Here is a 16,932-nt window from a genome sequence, read left to right on the forward strand (position 1 = left end):
CTGTTCTTTAAAGCGCCTTACAAATGCTCAATAAAATAAAAACATTAATGGTGTGCAAGCTATCTTTTAAGGTACACAGTCTAACTTTGCTGGAAAGTTGGAATCTTGCTAATCGGCTGCAGATTAAAACAGAGCAAAAATGTATGTGACAACTGATTCCCTTCTTCTCTACTCCTTTCGAGTGTTATGCTGATGACACACAGTTTTCCTTCAAGCTTCCCTTTACTACCTCCTCTTTCTCCTCTCTCATTCCTGATTGTCTGACCGCTATTTATGCTTGGTGCAAAGAAAATAATCTCTGGCTTCATGCCAGTAAGAATGAGATCTTTCTGATTGGGACCCATGCACCCTGTTTCCCGTTTCCCTCCAGCCGCATGGAAATCCATGGCACTTCCCCTCCTGGGCCCCAATAGCACCTGCCCATATCTTAGTCCACCCCCCTTCCCTCTCTCCATCACTTCTAACTGCACTTGCACAATATGAATGTGACAAGGGCTAGTCAGACTACTATTGTTTATTTATTGTTATTGTTTAGTTACCCCCCTTGTTTCCCTACCCACTTTATGTCTTATCGTGCCTGGTGACACCATTTGTTATATAGGCACCTTACAAATACTCATCAAATCAAAGTCAAATCGATGCAGAAAAGAAGATGATTGCTGTAATAGATGTACCAATAAGCCAGTAAGTCTTTCTAAACTAAACTCACAGTAGACATGCAGGAATTTTATTGATGTACATTTTTTTTTAAATTGCTCATTGCACTTCGGGCCCTAGGTGCAACAGTGCACTCATCCTGGTGCAAAATAGACTATTTCACCCCCTTTGCACCCCCTTCCCAGTCCCCCGTGTCACCTCTATATATTAACCCACTGCTTTTCATCCTTCTATGTACATGCATCTGTCTTCCATGCTGTAACCATCTCTATACATCAAGTACGTTTGCCAAAATAGGTTTGTGAGTTTATAAACTGCAGTGAAGGTGGGTAGCGATTAGCTACTTAGCGAACAGCAATACATACTTATCATGTTTTGGGTATTAGGTGCATTGATTAATGTAGAAATAGGTTGCAAAGTCACAAAGGCTACAATATGGCCAAAAACTAAAAAAATAAACCCTTTTGTTCAGTTTTCAAGAAGGCAGACTTCAGTGTTTAAAAAAATCACACGTTTCCATATTTTACACACGAGGATGCGTATTGGGGTCAAGGAGCAAAAGCCTGTTTTCCTGATGTGTATTCTAATTCTTTTTTCTTAATTTTTTTCGACCATTGCCCTATTGTCGTACAGGGCAGTCCGAGCCTGTCTGCACCTGGAATAGGTGCATCTGTGAAAGAATCCGTAAATGTTGCATCACAAGGGTGATGTTACTGTGACAATGGTAGTAAATATTTTGCTATGCAGAATACTTTATTTTTCATTTTGTTTCACTGCACAGCTTGACATGAATATTGTTTATTTTTGTGGCAGGTGTACCATCAGAAACAAAAAGCACTGTGGCTCGCTGTGAACACTGGATAAAGGGTCTCATTTTTATTTGGCAGCCTTCAATACACCACACTATCAATTTGAAGGACACAATGTGGCGAATATCCACAAGGAATTGATAAGATTCACTACATTGAAAGCGGACATAGGATGGTTGGGCAAGTGAGGATGGCAAGTGTAAAGTATGCACTAGTGCGATGAGGTGGGTACCACCAATTAGTAGTAATCCGAATAGCTAATTGCAAATTAATCTCTCTGCAGATGTGATTAATTCAAAGGAGCATCCCAAAGAAAAAATCCTATGGCACAAGGATCAATATATATATACACATTACATAAACATGGTAACAATGAAATCCAGTTTTAATTAACACATGCAATGTCTATTCTTTGTGTCAAATTGACCATTCATCAGTGACATTGTTCATTGTGTTGCATACAGCACACTTGAAGCCTGAGCACTGCCACTGAGTTAGCCGGGTGCTCTCCATTTACCCTGTAATCCAGCTGCAATTGTTACTCTATAATCGGAGTGAAATATTGTTCAGAGTTCATATGTAATGTGTATATTATATTAAAATGGGTACTAAAATATAAGTTTTATTCTCGATTTTACACAGTTACATTGTACCAATGTGTGCCTGTCATAGTGTGATTCTTCAGTTTGCTGGCTTTTCAGCTGAAATTGGACAGTACTAGGGAACAACGCATGTGATAACCATTATCTGGGATGATCGCCAGGCACCAATCTGTGTTTTCGCCGTTGCAGTAACAAGGAACAACATGGCAGCCTATTGATTATGAAAACGTACAGATGTGAAAGTGGTGCATTCGAAACAGAAACTACTCCGTTCTTCTCACTAACGCATCTCAATGTCTGTACTTACAAAATCGGTCATGGAAAATAAGAGCTTTCTTTGAACAATACAAAGACTGCGATTAATCGATCGCTGAACAGAATTGCCATTATAAGATGTTTTCGTGGACGTAATCTTCTCTTTCTAGGGTTATCTAAAAAATAAAAAGTACCTGCTAGCATTTTCTTCTAAATCTATGTTTTTTTATGCTTTTTGTGAAAAGAAAGAAATGTTTTGCGTACTGTGTGGATGTGTATATTTATGTTCCTAGTTCTACATTAGATAACGTTATGACGTGGGTGATGACGGAATGTTTGGCTACGTGCCCACAAACATCATTAAAATAGGTGGAGCATATCGTTTTCACTAGTGATGTCAGCTTTAGGAGGGGGGTGATCGGTATTACTGCCGCAAAGGCACTTGAATTTAGGGCGATAGTTCAACTGATAAGATTTCCACAAGATGGTGGTGCCCAGGTAGGCATTTTCGCATGTATAAAAATGAGGAAAGCCAAGGTAAGATGCATAGGATCGATGTATGATCAAAAAATCGAAAATATATTCCCGATCGATTGGGACAATAACATTTCTGAGCGAAGTACCCCTTTAACAGTTGACCCTTGGGCCAGGCGATCAGATCCTTTACCCAGGCTTCATACCCTGGTGCTCTGCTCCACTTCCAGGCCCAAGCTATTTCCTGTCCTGTGAGAATGAAGCCTATATTGCTCGATCCGACTATGGGCCTAATTCACAGAACATTAGAACAGCGCAAAGGGACTTTGCACTTCAAAAATACACTTTCTACCGGGCCTAATTCACAGAGCTGAGCAAAGAGACTTTGCACTGAAGAAGTACTCTTTGCAATGCGCTAAATGGGCCTAATTAGCGCCTAGATGCCTTTGGGTCTTAGTTTGCACTACACAAATTCTCGAATAATAATAATGATCATTCCCATAAAAAGCACTAAGGGCCTCATTACGAGATGGGCGGTATCCCAGCAGTAACACCGCTGGGATACCGCCCAACGTTAATAGCGCTACTGCGATTCGGTCTGGCGCAATTTGCACCGGATTACTAGTTGCGGGGGGCGGTAAATCCCAATTCTCCATTGCGTCCATAGGACCCAATGGGATTGGGGAGCACTATTACCACCGGCGCTAATTGCCCCAGCGGTAATAGTGCCGAAACAGGCCGAAAATGGCCCGAACATGGTCATTATTACCTCCAGCAAAAAGCTGGATGTAAAAATGCCATTTTCGGGCCAACTGGTGATTTGACCAGCCCTTAAATGCAGCGGTAATACTGTTCCCGCCGCATTTAAGGGCTCAGGCCAAACTCATGATGAGGCCCACTGCACTAGTAGAGCAGACCTAGTGCTTTATATGTGAATTAGGCCCATTTAGTGCAGTGCAAAGAGAACTTTTGCAGTGCAAAGTCACGTTGCTCCATGCTAAACGTTCTGTGAATTAGGCCCTAAGGCTTTCGCACCTTTATTCCAAGCAGTGAGCCCGGGTGTACAAACCATGGCTCTGCCTAATCATACACAGGTGATCATATCATTAAACGTGCCTCTACAAAAAAAGGTTGTGCTGTACCTACACATAATATAAATAAGTGCTATTTCCTTCTAGCTTTAAACACATTTTTTTTATAAGACATAAGGCTTGTTTTACAACACATTTTCAATGGAATTTACCTATTGAAAAACGCTTCTGTAAATCAGTCCCAAACTATTTTACCTACTTGTACTGATTTTTATTAAACAGACAACATAAAGTTAAATGGTCGTCTAATTAAATGCGTTTTTGTAAAAACAATCCTTAAAAGATAAGTCTGACCACTAACGTTTTCATGTATCTTGCCTTAAAAATACCAACATGAAATACCCACAATAGTGGTAATCAGTTAATTGGCAAAACCAATGTTGTTGCCAACCAGAAAAGGCTCCCCTTAGATGCACAAACATAGTTTCCTGCCCCAACGTGCATGTTTAGTTTCCATTTAACACTGACCCAAAGACCAAAAGATAGAATCCCCCAAAAAGCACCAGGAAGGGTAATAAAAGGAAGCATCTGCAGAAGGCAGGTGGCAGGTATCACTGCTCGGAGATGTTAGGATGCCCAGCACATTAGCTGGACACATATCAATAATGTAAGGTGGGAAGAGGCTGCATTTGCTAACATCTGAAGGACCGCATGGAAGATGCCATGGAGAGGCTGCCCGTGTCCTGTTGTGACGCGAGCTTCTAAGGCCTGCCTGAGAGCGTGGAAGGGTAAAATCTTGGCCAAACCACTGGCATGTATGTATCCATCCGAGGACGCTATTTACACTCATCACACTCTGGGCATTTATTTTTGGCTGCATAGGTGTCACTGAGGCTGCCAAAAACCTAAAAATGGAAAGCATGAGCCAAGCCCTTTGCAAAGCTGACTGATAATACAGTTAACATATTTACTCTTTTCAAACTTTACGCTTCATTTTCCAATTCTTTTCTCACACATTACTGTGATTTCTGTGTTCTGATTTGTTTGAACTTCTTATGTTATACCTCCCAAAAGTGTCATTTCAAAAATCCCTGGACCAGAAGGTTTTTAGGTGGTCTTATTCAGTCCGTTCTCTGTTTTCATGTCATTGCAAAGGGCGTTTCTGATCCTGTGATGCAACAGAGCCACTATGCAAGTAGAACATGTTTTATTTGCTACTAGCTGTAAACAGAAGCACACAAATGAGTAGTAGGCTGACAGAGGTACAATTAGTCAACACACATAAATCTAGAAAATTGTTAGGCAGGCATGGTATCACAAGTAAGGACACAGACACCAAAGGTACAAGTTTCAACACCTCTATTAAGTATGACTGGGATTGGAGACTTCCTAGCTGGCCCTAATTCTATAATCGGAGTAGTCTCGACCATCAAAGTAAAATAAAATGGTCAAAGTCAGTCAGTCAAACAAAGGGAAAAGCCTGTGTCAGAAACCTATACTTGCCCTCATGTTTCACAATAACTAAGTGTATCAGGAGGTGGCGGACGCAGAGATTAGCATTAGTCTGCTGCCTGTTATATGGCTTGTCTGCCGAGTCTCTGTTGTAGTGTCTATGTTGGGATTGGGTGCTGATGTGAGTGCTAGTGTGATTTCATGAATCGGGCAGGTGAAGGCAAGTCCCTTTTTGCACACTCTCCAGAATAAAGACAACCCCCTAGGGAAATACGCCAGGGGACATCATTGCAAGGATAACAAAGGTTTAATTCAGCAAAGGACTCCGCTGCTCGAGAGTGCTCTGACTCGTTCTGCTCCCAACAAGAGCTTAAAAGGCCAAAAAGCGTCATCACATAAGGTACAAAAAGGTGTTACTGATTGGTGGCAACCTACACATGGGCCTGCTCCATAGGGGATGCCAAGCTACAATTGGTTGGTTATTTCCCCGTCAGTCAGGATCCACGTGGGTCAGCTGAGCTCATCCTCACGGTGAAGGTCAGGCACACCCATATGCTACATTGTTTCTTTCTAAACTAAACATGCTAAGCCTAGTTACTATATCATTGTGGCATGCACCTGGGCAGCATGGGAAATGGTGCCAGGGGGAACAGAGGATCAAATACAGTCACGATGACCCACACATTCAGGGCTTCGTTGATACTGCAGTTCCCGCACTCAAGGTCTCCACCCGGGGTTTTGATCTTTATTTTATTTATCCCGCCCTGTGCCTTGTGTTACAAGGGATGTGTTTTCATGCTTGACGAAATACAGCCGTGCATGCTTAGATCTTCTGTGGACACATGATTTGTGATAGACAGGGTGCTCGCCTGCTTATCAGGGAATGCAAAGGTGTGGGGGTCGGATCAGGGGTGTGGGGGGGGCTCCGGACTGGGTGGGTGGGGGTTAGAGGCCTACTGGCAGTTTAGTGGAGATGAATGGGCACAGCGTGTAGCCTGGTGTTGTCTCACGCTCTTGCAGGGCGCATTCCTTTGGCTGATACTAAATATTCGCAACACTGGAGGGACGAGGAGGAAGTGAATTTCCGTGGGAACAGGACTCTGCAGATTCATTCTGTTTTAATGAGGTTGTGCCTAGTGAACTGGGTACGTGAGCAGCGCAATCATGTAGGCCTATGCTTTCTGGGCCTAATACAAAATGGAGTCATGTGCTATGTGTTTTCTAGTGCCTTGCACTACAGTGTCTCTACTTGGTGCTTAATAGTGCGTATTTCTCCCTTGTTATACACTACATCACCTCTTAGGGTGTTCGCCTCACCTGAAAGCACCTAAGGGGGTGGGATATACTCATTTCCATCCCAACACTGGTGTGATGCTGAATTACCTATGTGCCTGCTGGGCCAGTAACTAGGAGTTGGAGGGTGGTTGCCTGAGAGGTGGATGTACTTGTGGTATTGTTTACACGTCTACTTACACTTACCTTTTGACTTCCCTTCACTTGTTTCAAGTATTTCAACAACTGGTGCAGGTTTCGTTGTGTGTGGTCTATGGGTTAATTTTGCTGGTTGGGGAAGTTAGAAAATTCAATGTTTTCACCTTACTGTTTTATGTGCATTTATTATATGTGGCTTTTGTGATGCATACTTGGGCATTCGTTCTTTTTAGTGCACACTTTTGCACATTGCATACGCTTGTTGGTTGTCAGCTGCATAATGTTCTGCAGTCACACGGTGCCCATACAGTACTGCAGTGCAATTTAGTATGTGAGTGTGTTGATTGGCACACAATTTCTGTGAATGAGTGGTTATTTTCTTATTAGTACAGCAATGATTTTGCTAAGTGGTCTGAGGCACAGCTAGTGCATAGGTCTTGTCATTTTGGATGGAAGGTGTGCACACATGTAATGTAGCTTTCATGCCCTGCCTGGAGGGCGGACACGCCTTTTACCGGCCCGCGAGCCCGAGCTAAAATTTGGAAGTTATTGGTTGAGAGGCAAGTCCCATCACATCTGCTTGCTTTAATCCAACTTATTTATAGCAGCAACTGTGCAGCAGTGTGATGGGGTTTAGGCAGTGAGCTGATACCATCATTTGGGGTAGAGAAGGGCATCAGACAAGGGTGCATTCTGGCGCCCATGTTATTTTGTATTTACATGAACGTGATTATAAATGTCTGGCTGGAAGCCAACTTGGACACTCCGAGACTCGGCTGCAACAAAATACCAGTGTTATTTTTTGCAGACAACGCAGTTCTCTTGTCCACTATTCCAGTGGGGATGAGAAAAGCGGTGGATATCTTTCCAAAGAACTATGTAACCCATGGGCTCTAAATCAATTCCAGGAAAAACAAGGTCATGGCATTTCAGCCAAAGTTCTCTAGAAAGTCTAGAACCTGTCTGTTAAGCATTATGGTTGGTAGCAACAAATTCAAACAGGTGCCTCACTATGACTATCTTGGCCTGAGGCACCATGAAAACTCTCAATGGTCCTCCCATATTGATAAGGTCAACCTCACCCTGGGTAAAAACATTGGGGTAGTGGGGAAGTTGGTCCCAAGGAACAGAGGAGGTGCATTATCTCCTACCCTGGGGGCATATGCAATTCAGGCTAGAACTGCGGTTCTCCATGAGGCAGACGTTTGGGGACATAGCAATGCACAGTCCCTGCCAACCACAGAAAGAAATTGCTCCCTCTTCCAGTAGCACCCCAAAGGGACCATTGCACATGAAGGTAGATCTTAACATGGCTGCTGACGAGGTGGGCTTAATACCCCTGATGCATTGGCTCAGGTTATGGAGACACTGTGCTTAGTGATATACAGAGACGCTCTTTAATGTGTTATGTCTTTAGAAGGTGGTTGCTGCCGGCCTTGGTTAGGGCATGTTAAGCGAAGCCTGTCGGAATTAGGCTTTGGTAATATCTGGGAGAATCTCCAACAAACAGATAAAAGCATGAAGGGTAGAATCAAAAAGGTAGCTAAAATGTATCATCTTCGTAAATTGGTATGCGGAGGTGGGCATTCATCTATGGGACCACGATACCTTGCATGTCGGATCACATCTCTCCAGCCTACACACACACACACACACACTGTTTCTAAAGCTCAGAGTGGGTACTTAGTTCTTGGAAAGGATCCTCCAGCAGCATATGTCCTGTCTGAGGAGATGGTGAGGAAACCATTGTCCATTTTCTGTTTCTATGTGAAGGTTGCAGGCACTTGAGAGCTGCTTACCTGAAGCCTCTGCTTATTTTGCACAATGTCCGTAGTACTCTAGAGGCGCTCAGTTTGTGTAGACGACCCGCAAACGTATGCTTAGTGTATTATGTAGCAAAATGTGTGCATCTAGCTTGGATGAAAAGAAAATGCCTGTTTCAACGGGTGGACAAATATGCGATTTTCATAACACCTGCAATGTTCATTAACTAATATGCTGGCCGTCTTTTAAATGATGTATGTGCGCAGGTGCGCCTCTCTACCCTTCCTCTACTTAGCAGCTGTATTAGATCCATATTTCGAATTTTATTTGATTTGTTCTACTCTGCATTATGTTTTACTCATATATTGGATGTTAGGCTTTTTTATATTTTACACAATGTGTTTATAGCTACAATACTCCCTACTCGCTGTAATTTTCATGCATTTGGATGTCGACGTTGCTCTGGGAAGTGTGCTAATTATTAATCGTGAGTATTTTAGTTTTAAGTTCCCTTGGTTTTTATTTTTTTTCTCAATAATATTGCGTAATGTTTCATGTGCAGCTTTTATGTCTATTTGCAACAATAAAGTGATAATAAAAGATAATGATGATTATTTATATAGCGCTTTTGCCAAAGCCCTTTACAGAGAACATATTTACATGCAATATCACCCAACCGAAGTTGGTATTAAGGGCAAAGAGACTAAAGTCATATCTTGCCATGGGAGCAAACCGAAGAAATGATCGGCCTGTTATCAGGCGCTTCTGATAGATTGTGCTGATTCCTTCAATGATTTCCCTGTGCATTTCAGCTGTCAGGGCTCATGGGTTCCCCAAATTGATGAAAGTGAAGCTGTCTTGAATAGACGCGGGCTGGGGCCACGCTGGCCTTTTCAAAACATTATGGGGTGCATGCCATGGTGGCATGTTTGAGGTCTAGGGGGCCCAGGAAACCACAGCAGCGCAGTATGGGGCAGAGAGTTAGGGACTTGTAAATGTCACACCACTTATCATGGCCGAAAACGACTTTCTAAAAAGACTACTTCCACTTCCGACAGGTAGCCCTCTATTCTTTTTTTTTTTAAAACGTATTTTATTGATTTTAGTGGAAAGAAAAACGTGCAATACAACAAGAAATCAAACAGTGGTTCAAACAAAGGAGGGGACGGTGCAAGGGGGGCAGGGGAGGGGGAGGGAGCAAACAAATCAACAACAGTCTTCATGTTACAGCGAACTCACAGTGGATGGATGGGTTAGGGCCTGCGACCCGGAATTTCAGGATGCAGAGGGGGTCACATATGAAGGCTGTCCCTCCAGTGCTGGCTTCAGGGGATAGTGTCAGTGTGATACTGCGAGATTTCAGGGGGGTTTGTAGTCGGCGCTAAAGCGTATGTCTCTGAGGAGGGCCTTCCATGATTCCAGGGTGCCGCATTCGGCTTCACCGCTTAACGTGATTCCCTCTTGCCAGGCCCTGGTTTCTGCAACTGTCCATCTCTCGAGTTCTTTGAGCCATCGTTCATGCCTGGGACCCGACGGCGTCTTCCAGGCCATTGCAATTGTTCTCTTGGCCAGGATGCATGAGATGTCCATTAGTCTGACAGCATGCTTGGACTTGCGAGGTCTGGGGTAAATCCCCAGGAGGCACTCGCCGGGGGTCCATTTGTACCTCGTCATTCCGGCGTCCATGCAAGTCTGTTTGGCTTTGGACCATAGTGTCATCGCCTTAGTGCAAGTCCAGAACATGTGGATCATGTCCGCTTTATCATTCCCACACCATGGGCATGCAGGGGAGGATGTCTTATTGAAGGAGGCGACCCTGTGAGGGGTCATGTATGTCCTGTACAGGACGTTCAGTTGGATCTGACCGAATCTGGTATTCCTGGACACTTTTTTGGGAAATATTAGCGCTCTCTCCCATTCTTTATCCGTGATCGAGGTCCCGAGATCCGCCTCCCATTTCGCTCTCAGTTCTTTGCCTTTAGGGTTATGTTTGTCGCATAGTCTGCTGTAGAGTCTGGAGACTGGTCTGCAGCCATCCGAGAGGTCGTGCATTTCCTGAAGTAGGGGGTCAGGAGAGGGTTCCTCCGGCCAGCCTGTCCACTGTTTCTTGGCAGTCTGTTTAAGGCAGTGGCACCAGAGGAACTGGCCCGGGGGTATTCCTTCGGCGGCCTCAAGAGATTCAAAGTCCCTGAATTCCCCTTCCTCGTACATGTCGCCCCATGTGTATATGCCGGCTTCTTCCCAACTCCTTGCCGTAGAGAGGTCTGCATCCGTTCGGCAGGCATCTGCTAAGATGGGGTTATCCCGGGAATATGGGTGTTGTACTCTCCTGATGTAACAGGACCTGGCCCATATCTTCCTTCCCAGGTCAATCAGTTGTGAGATGACCGGGGATTGCCGTGTAGGATGCCACAGGGTCTCCTTGGGGATCACATTGTTCGAGGATTGCCTCAGTAGTTCCGTCTCAGCCGAAGAGTCGTCCGAGAGCCATTTCGTTATGTGACTCAGCTGGGCGGCCAGGTAGTATAACTGGAGATCCGGCAGCTTTATTCCACCCTCTTTGTGTGGTAGGGAGAGAACAGATAGTGACAGTTTGTGCCTGTGGGGGCCCCAAAGGAAGTCCCTGATGATAGCCTCCAACTTCTTGAAGAAGGGCGGTCGAACGTAATGACAAATGTTCACGAAGAAATATAGGAATCGAGGGAGTACGATCATCTTGACTATCGCTGCCCTGCCCACCATGGCCAATGGGAGCTTGGACCAGAATTTTATGGAGCGTCGAAGACCCATGATGGCGGCCTCAGTGTTGTGTTCGTGCGTGAGTAGCGAGTTATGGCTTACATTGATCCCCAGGTAACGGAACTTGACCAGTTGCCAACCTATTCCTATCACTGGAAGTTTGCTTTCTGGAATGTTGCGCAGGCCCGCCAGGGGAAAGGCAGAGGATTTTCTTCTGCTGAATCGGATCCCCGAGTACTTTGCGTAATTATCTAGAACCTCCAGTGCTATCGGTGCGTTAAACTCGGGAGTGTTTAGGTAAAGGAGGACGTCGTCTGCGTATAGAGATATTATGTGGTGTTTAGTGCCCACCTTGATACCAGCGTCGAAAAGCTGCTGCCTGAAATACAATGCAATCGGTTCCAGGCCCAGTATGTACAGCATGGGCGATAGCGGGCACCCCTGTCTCGTTCCCCTTTGTATTTCCCAGGCTGCTGATACCATTCTTCCCGTTTTCACTCTCGCCATTGGGGAATTATAGAGGACCTCGATCCACCTGATGAAGCCCCCTCCGAAGCCAAATCTTCTCAGGACCTCCCTGATCCATTCCCAGTATATGGAGTCGAAGGCCTTAATAGCGTCGAGCGACAACACCGCCAGATCCTCGTCCCTCTCGTATGTTTCAGCCATTACATGCTGTAGCCTCCTGAGGTTAGCAGTGGTGTTACGCCCAGGCACAAATCCGTTCTGGTCTTCATGGACAATGGATCCCACCACTCTGGCCAGCTTGCGAGCCAATATGGATGTGAGGATCTTGGCATCGTAGTTTAGCATGGCCAGAGGGCGGTAAGACTCACAATCGGTGGGCGATTTGTGCGGCTTAAGCATAGGGACGATTATGGTTTCTTTCATGGTGTTGGGGAGAATCCCATTCATGTATGCTTCCTGGTAGACCTCGTGGAGAACTGGGGTGAGGATGGACTCATACGCCTTGTAAAACTCAGGTGGGAGGCCGTCGCTGCCAGGGGCCTTGTTGTTAGAGAATGACCTGATCACCCCTTGTACGTCCTCAAGAGTGATCTCCATCTCCAGTTCCTCTCTCTGCTCGAGTGAGATGCGTGGAAGTTCTATCTCCTCGAGTGTGTCTATAATGTCTTCAGTAGGAATTTGCGTCTTGTGAGCATACAATTCGGTGTAAAATTTGGCAAAGGCTTCATTGATCCCCAGCTGGGTCGTGTGGGATGTCCCATCGGCATCCCGTATTTCCACTGGGAGATGTTTGGGGTGTTCCCGTTTGCAGAGCCAGGCCAGTAATCTCCCTGGTTTATCCGATTCTTTGTGGGATCGGGTGGTGTGTGTGGCAAAATCAAATTTCTCTAGTCTTTCCCATGCTTGTCGACATTCCGCGCGGGCTTCCTTCAATTTGTTCTCGGCCTCTGTGGAGTTGTCGTGAGCAGACTCTAGCCGGGAGATCTCAGCTTCTCGTGCTTCAAGCGTTCTCTGCAATTGTCTGCAAGTACCACCGGCTCTCGATATAATTTCACCTCTGGTCACCACCTTCATAGCTTCCCATAATGTGCCCCAGGAGGATACCGACCCCATATTGATTTCCAGGTAATCTTCCAATTTTTCGGCAAGGTCTTCCCTGAACTCAAGATCTTCAAGTGCTGCAGTCAGCATCCTCCACATGGGGATGGGGGGTCTGGGGCCCCTCAACTGCCATAGCATAGTCAGTGGGGAGTGGTCGGAGATCGTTCGCCCCAGGTACTCTGTAGCTGCAGCATGTGGGGCGAGCTCCTTGTTGATGAACAGATAGTCAATTCTTGTATGGACTCCGTGAGGGGCTGAGTAGTGGGAGTAAATCCTATCAGCCGGATGATGTTCCCTCCAGATGTCCACTAGATTGAGCTGCTCCAGAGTTTCCCTCAGGGCACGGGAAGCAAGGTTGGTCGGGTGTGGGGGGGGGCAGCGATCTGTCGGCGGTTGCGTCAGCAACACAATTGAAGTCCCCTCCCCATATGAAGGTGCGGTCCCGGTGTCGAATCAGCTTTGTAATCATTGTGGTGAGGTACGCCGGTATTCCGTGGTGTGGGAAATAGGAGTTGACCAAGCAGACTGGGGTCTGTTCCATTGTGCCCCAGATCATTACGTATCTCCCTTCTTTATCTTGTTCACTCCCCTCCATCTGGAAGGGCACATCCAGGCTTATCCATATTAGCACCCCTCTGGCATATTTGGAATAGGGGGACCCTCTCACAGTCCCAGCCCATCGGTCTGCCATCTTGGACATGGCCTCCGTCGTGAGGTGAGTCTCTTGAAGGAGTGCAAACGATACTTTCTTCCTCTTAAGATAGGATTGTATACGATTGCGTCTGAGGTAGGAGCCCATACCCCTCACGTTCCATGTCATCACAGTGAAGTGTGCCGCCATCGGGTCCGAGTTTTGGATTTAATGCGGGACTCGGTCACCGGAGTCCGGCCCAGCTTTAGTCCTCCGTAGGTGGGCTGCGGGGGGAACGACACTAAGTTCCAGTCGTCGGGGTCACGTCCCGGACCCATCTCGGTCTTTGTTGGCAAAAGAAGCATGAAGACTGTACAACTAATAAAACTAATAACAAAACTCAAACTGGTGCGCCCAGCGACTACAACATTGTCGTGGTGCTCAGGCGCTCTCGAGCCGTCGGAGCCCATCCGGGAGTCGGGCGCGAGCTGGGTCAGGCGGGTGCCTAGACCGGGTGAATTCTACGCTGGGGGTGGGGCGAGGGCCTGGCGGCGGAGCCGAGCGAGGCCGTTTCCAAGTAAAAGACTGAAGTTGGATTACCTTCTGAGTTCCAGCGTCATGTACTATGATTCTCACTGTTATTGGGGATCGCTTGTGAGAGCAGGGGCGGTTAGGCCTCATTCCGTGAATTGTCCTTGCCATCCGCCAGATTATTGTCCTCTAGCCACATGTTGGCTGCCTCTGGGTTATCAAGGAATACCAGCCGCTCTTTGTAGACGACCCTGAGGCGTGATGGATATAGCAATCTGTATTTTAGGTTCAGTTGTCGGAGCCTAGCTTTTATCGGGACAAATGAATTCCGCTCTCTCTGAACCTTCTGCGTGTAGTCCGGATAAATGACAGGTAGCCCTCTATATGGAACTTGGCTATATAGGCATTCGCTATTATACTAAGATTAACCATTACTCAGTTTATGGTCCTAACCCCATTATTCCCATACAAAAGAGCCGTGTTGGGTGTGCTGCACTCTGTGATAGGCTCCTCATGGCTTTGGACCAGGCATGTCCATTTTACATAGTTCACAATTTGCCAGCGTTGTCCCTGGCATGACCCTGGGGGAAGAAAGCATGCACATGCTCAGACGGTCGAAGTTTCCTAGCGATAGTGGACTATAGCGGATATGCCTACCAAAGGGCACAATAACTCCCTGTTTGAAGAATATATTTCAGCCAATCACAAATTCTGTATCGAACAATATTTATTACGGTTGGAGTCCTTCTCACAGACATATTTATACATGAAGCTGCGCCTGGGCATTCTGCCGCTCGCAGATCATACCAAGAATTGGAAGCCCCAGTCCAAGCTACCTGTGGATGGGGATTCATGGTACTCAAAACGCAAGACATGTTTTTTATTTGGTGGCCTACCCTTGCTTATTTAAGAAACCGTTGGCTAATACCGCTATTCAGCAAATAGGATGCACTTACAGAGAAGGTGGCGTACAGACTTTGTAGAGACGCCTCAAGCCCAGATGTTGCTTTGTCTGTTGCTTCACACGGCGCAGCGGCCTGGAAATGGAGGCGTATATGCCATGATCAAATGGCTCCATTATAGCCTGGCAAAATTCTGACTCGAACACTTGAACTGGGCTATCGGGGGTGTTCCGCGATACGGTTTTCGAAATGAAAAAAGTTTGATTTCATGGCCCTGGATTAATTGAGATTTTATAACTATGTAAATGATGTCCATGGGGATATTATGTGCAACCTGTTTTGAAATGTTTTTTTTTACTTTACTGTTTTGTTTTTAACCCGTGATGCTTTATGTAAATTCTCTGAATATTGCTCTATTTAAAAACATTTTATTACATTTCTTTTCGATAACTGTAATTTGAGTAAACAATTTAAACCTTTTTGCCTCCGATGAAGTGGAGAACCAATCCGCTCTGCTCAAATCAATTTGAACATTCCCTGGGTTGGACATTAACATTTCCAGTGGAGTATCTAAGATTAACAGCACATTTCAACAGTAGTTAATCTATTGGCTAAATACCTCCTCTTTCTTGGAGGCACCCATTTTGTTTAGCATCACCCACAAAGGATGATCAATTGCAATCATCAATTTCCTGAACATTGCCAATATTTTCCACTTAACAGTGGCTTCAAGTGATAGCAAACCTATCTCAAATCTAATAACCGCGACTGGGGTGCCCTTTGGCAAAGATAGTACCCTCCCCGAAAAGATGCCCTCTAACTTAGGCCAGTGTGCCATAGTAATTTTTACCCAAATGTCCGCTCTAAATGTCAGAGTCGGTTTTACTTATTGATTTGTAAAAACCTTAGTACCAGCAAGAGGGAAAAACGACCAAACTCAGTGTTAACAATGCTGGCTTGCAAGGCTAATTTCTGTGTCTTTCATTTTAGTACAGCAGTCACGGCTTGACTAGTTCTTCCACTACATATAGGGAACCTCGAATAAGTAAAGGAGTTTACAACTTAGATATCTGTTGATTGGTATGCCATTTAAAGGAGGAATATGTCTTCTGCTTATTAGGCCAAAACACAATGGGCCTCATTACGACCCAGGCGGTAAGTTACCGCCTGGGCCGTGACTTTACCACCAAGGCGTAAACTACGTTTACGCCATGGTGGTAGGCGGACTTACCGCCCCATTCCAACCTTGGCGGGGCGGTAAATCCCCATTTTCCCATTTTCCCTTCCCCATTCCCATTTTGCCCCATAGGGCATAATGGGAGTGGGGAAGGCATTAATTACGCCATCGTAAATTACGGTGGCGTAATTAACTCCATGGTCCCTTAGCGCCATGGATTTTAACACCTGCTAAAAGCAGGTGTTAAGTCCGCCATGGCGCTAAGGGACCTCGTACTCAGGCGGTAAGGGTCGGCGCTGTTTACGCCGCCGTAAAACCCTTACCGCCTGAGTTGTAATGAGGCCCAATGCCTTTAGTTACTAATATTCATGTTCAGCTCGTTTGCTGAGGCATAGTCTTTCATGGATTCAATCTGTCGCTGAAGGCCAATAGGAGTTCAATCAAAAAGAGCTAAGTCATCTGCACATAAAAGTCTCATGATCTTATTCACGGCCAGTTGTGGAGGGAAGGTGCGAGTCGCCGATTGGCTGCCCCCTGTAGCAGCTAGAAATACATTAAATAAAATAGGGGCCAAGACGCAGCCCTTCTTTAGACCTTGCTCCGTCAGAACTGGAGTGGACAAAAGACCTTCAGCGTTCAGGCGTATGCAGACAGAAGTGTGAGAATAAAGACTTTGAATCATGTCGAGTAAGTCCGCAGGGCAATTCCAGTTGCATAACGTCCCCCATAATAACTCACGATTTACACTATCAAAGGCTAACGAGTAGTCCACGAAAGCCACATAGACTACCCTCTTGGTCGCAAACGCTTTTGCTTTGATTAAGTCCAGAATCAGACCATTAAGGCCTGTACCTGTTCCTGGCATAAAGCCTGTCGAGAATATATTGGATCTCTCACTTCTAATCGCC

This window comes from Ambystoma mexicanum, chromosome 3p, assembly GCF_040938575.1.
Source record: "Ambystoma mexicanum isolate Mex_15411 chromosome 3p, UKY_AmexF1_1, whole genome shotgun sequence".
Classification (NCBI taxonomy): Eukaryota; Metazoa; Chordata; class Amphibia; order Caudata; family Ambystomatidae; genus Ambystoma; species Ambystoma mexicanum.